Source organism: Vulpes vulpes, chromosome 8 (genome assembly GCF_048418805.1).
Source record: "Vulpes vulpes isolate BD-2025 chromosome 8, VulVul3, whole genome shotgun sequence".
Taxonomy (NCBI): Eukaryota; Metazoa; Chordata; class Mammalia; order Carnivora; family Canidae; genus Vulpes; species Vulpes vulpes.
The window spans coordinates 22,219,137-22,225,136 of record NC_132787.1 but is presented as its reverse complement, the minus strand read 5'-3'; the positions used below and the strand labels follow the sequence as shown (position 1 = coordinate 22,225,136).

Here is a 6,000-nt window from a genome sequence, read left to right as displayed (position 1 = left end):
ACCAGAAACTAGGAAGAAGCAAGAAAATACTCTTCCCGATAGCCTTCAGAGGGAACATGGCCATGTTGACACCTTGAATTCAGACTTCTAGCTTCCAGAAGTGTAAGAGAATAAATTTCTGTTGTTATCACCAATCCAGTTCATGGTAATTTGTTATAGCAACTTCAAAAATTCAGTAGACATCAAAACATATATCCAGGAAGCACAGATAACATCAAGCAGAATAAATATTAAAACAAATCCATACCTAGCCAAGCCATATTCAAACTTCAGGAAACAAAAGTCAAAGAGAAAATCTTGAAAAAAGCCAGAGGTTAAAAAATAAGCCTTACCTACAGAAGCACAAGGATAAGAATTATAGTGGACTTCTCAACAGAAATCAAGCAAGCAAGAAGAAAATGAAGGGAAAATTTTAAAGCGCTGAAAAAGAAAAAAAGCTTACCATTCTAGAATTCTATATCTGACTTGAAATATGCAGCTTCCCTCTCCAGCCCAAGGAAAGACCAGAAGATAGGGAAATAAAAGCATTTATCTTTGTTTTGGAAGTAATTACATTGTGCAGCTATTCACCTATTTAGGTGAAATATTTATAGAAAGCTGATTGTAATAAAAACCAAATTTACACTGGCATGTGTGGTGTAGTTCCTAAAAGGCACTTCACATTTGAAGATTTTCTTAACTTGGAAAGTTTCTAGTTATCTGAATGTTTATTTAGTTTTGTATCCTTTTGTGTATGTTCACTGTTTCTCAGTATTAACACAAATAATTCTCTAGGGGTGTTGTTTGTGTTATACATGGGGTATCTATTTGCAGCAATAAAGCATCTCTTTAAAAAGGAAAAAAAGCCAAATTTAACCTTCAACAGATTTATCCTTCAAAAGTGAAATAGACATAAATACTTTCTGAGACAAATAAAAACTAAGGAATTCATTGTCAGCCGACCTGACCTACAAGAAATTCTTCAAGCAGAGAGAAAGTGATACATGTCAGAAACTTGGATCTACACAAAGAAAGGAAGAGAAAGAAGGAATAAATGGAAGTAAAATAAGTTCTTTTACTTTTTACTGTTGATTTAAAAAATAATTGTATAAAGTAATAATAATAACAATGTATTGGTTGATACAGCAAATGGATAAAAGAAACAAGCAATGTCACAAAGGACAGAGGGAAGAATTAGAAATACTCTGTTCTAAGAGACTTGCACTACATGTGAAGTGATATTGTGTTATGAAGGTTGATTTAGATTAAAGCATATATCTTAAGGCCTAAAGAAAACCATTAAACATTTTTTAAAAACTGTAATTAAGAGAGAAGATAAAATTAAATCACATATGATGCTCAATTAAACCAGATAATTCAGGGGGAAAAAGCTGGAGGAAAAGAAACACCAAATGCAGCAAAGAAAAAAGTTACAGATAAAGATATTAATCGAAGCTTATTAATAATTTCTTAAATGGGAATGGTCTAAATATTTCAATTAAAAGATATATATTGTCTTAGTGAATAAAAGAAAGATATAACTGCATGTTATCTACAAGAAAATTGATTTAAATATAAAGACTCAGATTAAGAGTAAAGGAATGGAGAAAGACATAGCACACTAAAATTAATCAAAAGAACCGAAGGCGTGCCTCGGTGGTTCACTTGGTTAGGCCTCCAACTCTTGATTTTGGCTCAGGTCATGATCAAGCCTCACACCAGGCTCGGCACTCAGTGAGGAGTCTGCCTCTTTCCTTCTCTCTCATTCTCACCCTCTGCCTCTCCCCCTTCTCATGCTCTAAGTAAATAAATCTGAAAAGAAAGGAAAAGAAGAGAAAAGAAAGGAAAAGAAAAAACTAGAGTTGCTACATTAATTTCAGACAAAGCCAACTCCAGAACAAGCAAGATTTTCAGGAATAAAGAGGGGCACTACATTATTATAAAGGGGTCAATTTTCCAAGAAAACAATAATCCTAAGCCTGTAAACACTTAACAACAGAGTGTCAAAATACATGAGGCAAAAACTGATAGAACTGAAAGAGGAACTAGACAAATCCACTATTATAATTACAAACTTCACCTTCCCTCTGTCATTAATTAATTATTCTAGCAGAAAGAAAATCAACAAGGATATAGATGACCTGAATAGCATTATCAATCAAATTAATCTAGCTGACATAAAATATTCCATCCAACAATCCAGCAGAATATACATTCTTCTCAAGCCCATGTACAGCATTCAGCAAGATAGACCATATTTTGACTATAAAACACACCTCAACAAATTTATATAAAATTTACATAAAATATGTTCTCACACGACAGTTTAATTGAGGTAGAAATAAAAGGAGGAAAGATAACTGAAAAACCCCCAAATACTTGGAAATATAAATGCTAAATGGGACACTTCTAGATAATCCACAGGTAAAAGAAGAAGTTTCAAGAAAATTTTAAGAATATTTTGAACTAATTTAAACTAAAACAGAAATTTACAAAAATTGTTTATTGCAGCATTATTTACAGTAGCCAGGACACAGAAGCCACAGATGAATGAATAAAGAAGAATGATCTATATCTATATCTCATATATATATTGTATATATATATATGTATATATATATACAATAAAATACTATTCATGTAAAAGAATGCAGTCTTGCCTTTTACAACAACATGGATGGAAGTAGAGGATATTATGTTCAGTGAAAGACAAATACCATAAGATTTCACTTTATGTGACATCTAAAAAACAACACAAATGAATGAACAAGCAAAAAACAAAAAAGCAGAAACAGACCCATAAATACAAAGTGAGAGCTACCAGAGGGGATGAGAGTGGGGAGATGAGCAAAATTGGTGAAGGGGATTGGGAAGTACAGGCTTCCAGTTATGAAATGAGTAAGTCATGGGGATGAAAGGTACAACATGGAATATAGTGAATGATACTGTAATGATACTGTATGGTGACAAATGGTAGCTACTCTTGTGGTGAGCAAAGCATAATATGTAGAGTTGTTAAATCACTATGCTGTATACTTAAAATTACTGTAACATTATGTGTCAACTATACTTCAATTAAAAAATAATTTTAAAACTTTTTTTAATTTGCTAAAATTTGTGGGACATTGCAAAAGAAATACTTAGAGGGAAATTGATAGCATTTAATGCATATATTATAAAAGAAAAATCTAAATATTAATTCTTTAGCTTACCTTAGGAATTTAGAAAAAGAAGATAAAATTAAGTCTAAAACAAGCAGTAAAAAAAGACATAATAACGATTAGAGTAGAAATAAATGAAATTGAAAGCAGAAAACAATAGAGAAAAGCAGGAAAACCAAAGGCTGATCTTTGAAAATATCAATAATGTTGATAAATATCCCTCCTAGCTAACAAGAATAATGAGGAGGGGATACAAATTATCAGAATGAGAAAAGAAAGAGGGATCATCACTACCTGTCTCCTGAACAATAAAAGGATAATAAAATACCACTAACAAATATATACCTATAAATCAAATAACTTAAATGAAATGGACCAATTCCATGAAAGACAACAAACTTCCAAAACACACACAAGAAAACATAGATAATCTGATCTACTAAAGAAATTGATCAATGATTGACTTTCCAAAAAAGAAAGCACAAGGCCCAGATGGTTTAATTAGTGACTTCTACCAAACAATGAAGGAAGAAATAAGACCAATTCTCTACAATCTTCAGAAAAGAGAAGCAGTGTAAACACTTCCCAACTCATTCTAAGAAACCAGCATTACCCTAATTCTGAAACCAGATAAAGATATTACAAGTAACCAGACCAATATCTTTCATGAACATAGACCAAAAAATCCTACATAAAATATCAAGAAATTAAATCTAACGATGTACAAAAAGAATTATATCCTTTCAAAAGTGTAAGAATTTCACATTTAATTTAGTATTTTATTCCGTAGGTTGATCAAAGTTGAAATGTAAGAAAGGAACCATATATGGACCCTGGGTGACTCAGTTGGTTAAGCATCTGCCTTCAGTTCAGGTCATTATCCGGGTCCTAGGATTAGGCTCCCTGCTCAGGGGGAGGTCTGCTTCTCTCTCTCCTTCTGCTGCTCCCTCTGCTTGTGCTGGCTCTCTGTCTCTGTCTCTTGCTCTCAAATAAATAAGTAAATAAATAAATAAATAAATAAATAAATAAATAAATAAAATATTTACAGTAACAACTAAAAAGTTAAACTAATTATATATTTATCTAAAGGACCCAATATTATATGGTTCTGGTCTTAAATTCATGTATGCAGTCATTAATTCTAACAGTAGCACCAGTACTAGAGTACTTAGGACCTGCTCTGAGTTAGGCACATGTAGTTCTTTTATATATTCCTAGACTACAAATACCTCCTCAAAAACTCATTTATGCTTATTTTGGTTGGGTATGTGAGTAAGAATTAAAACATGATGTGTTAAAGATCAAAGACAATATGTTTATGATTATCAGAGATTCTAACAAATGTTTGGATATGGGTTGAGTAGAATTCTCTACAGTGTTACCTTAATCAGTATTTACTTTAATTAGTTCAATGAGGATAAAGCAGGGGAGACATATAATGTAACTCAGGGAACTATCTGAGCTTAGATTTGAAGAAGATAAGCATGTATTACAAAGGAAGTGAGATAAGGCCTTTTCGGCGGGAACCGCCATCTTCCAGTAATTCGCCAAAATGACCAACACAAAGGGAAAGAGGAGAGGTACCCGCTCTACGTTCTCTAGGCCTTTTAGAAAACAGAGTTGTTCCTTTGGCCACATACATGCGAATCTATAAGAAAGGTGATATTGTGGACATCAAGGGAATGGGCACTGTTCAAAAAGGAATGCCCCACAAATGTTACCATGGCAAAACTGGAAGAGTCTACAATGTTACTCAGCATGCTGTTGGCATTGTTGTAAACAAACAAGTTAAGGGCAAGATTCTTGCCAAAAGAATTAATGTCCGCATTGAGCATATTAAACACTCAAAGACCCAAGATAGCTTCCTGAAGCTTGTAAAGGAAAATGATCAGAAAAAAGAAGGAAGCCAAAGAGAAAGATTCTTGGGTCCAACTGAAGCCAGCCTGCCCCACCCAGAGAAGCACACTTTGTGAGAACCAATGGAAAGGAGCCTGAACTGCTGAAACCCATTCCCTATGAATTCATGGCATGATAACTGTAAAGAAAATAAAAGACCTCAGGATTGTAAAAAAAAAAAAAAAAAAAAAGGAAGTGAGATAAGAATAATAGAGTTACAGGAGGTGAGATGGGTTGGGGGGATGGGTGAAATAGATGATGGAGATTAAGAAGTGCACTTGCCGTGAGGACTAAGTATTACATGAAAGTGTTGGATCACTATATTGTACACCTGAAATTAATATTACATTATATATTAACTCTCTGGAATTTAAAAAAAACTTTAAAAAAAAGAATAATATGAAAGAATATCATGAATTTTTAAAAATAATGTCAGAAAAATGGAAAGCCCAGAATAAACTGAGATTATTGGGAAAGGAAAAAAAAAAAACTCATGAAGTAACCAAATAATATTTTTAGCTACTGAACAGAAAAAGTAAAAGAAAGAATAAAGTCTCTTGCAAGATAATATAATTCTGACAGATGAGAGTATGGAAGGAGAATGACATCATTTCTACATTGTTCCCATCTTTCTATTAGAAAGAATAATCTTCAAAAACTAGGATAAACATAGACAAGACAGCTGAAGCCCAAAATATGAAAAAATAACAGAAGAGAACCTATTGCATTAAAATAATCCAGCTCTTCTGGTCCAGACAAATCACATTTTAGGGTACTATAAGAACTAATGATTGGCCTGCTAAACTACTACTAGTAATTTTCAGAAACAATGAGGGCTGATATGTACATACATATAAGGATCTCTAATACAAGTTATCAAGTGAAACAAGAGTGAATATTTATTGCATGATCAAACATATGTAAAAAAGTAATAATATGTATGTACATATATATTCATATTTGT

General features: G+C 32.6%; 1 pseudogene; it reads left to right on the top strand.

Annotated features, from left to right (window-relative positions):
- The first annotated feature begins 4,665 nt into the window (after window positions 1-4,665).
- LOC112917533 (large ribosomal subunit protein eL21-like) lies at window positions 4,666-5,202 on the top strand (annotated as a pseudogene).
- Window positions 5,203-6,000: the final 798 nt, after the last annotated feature.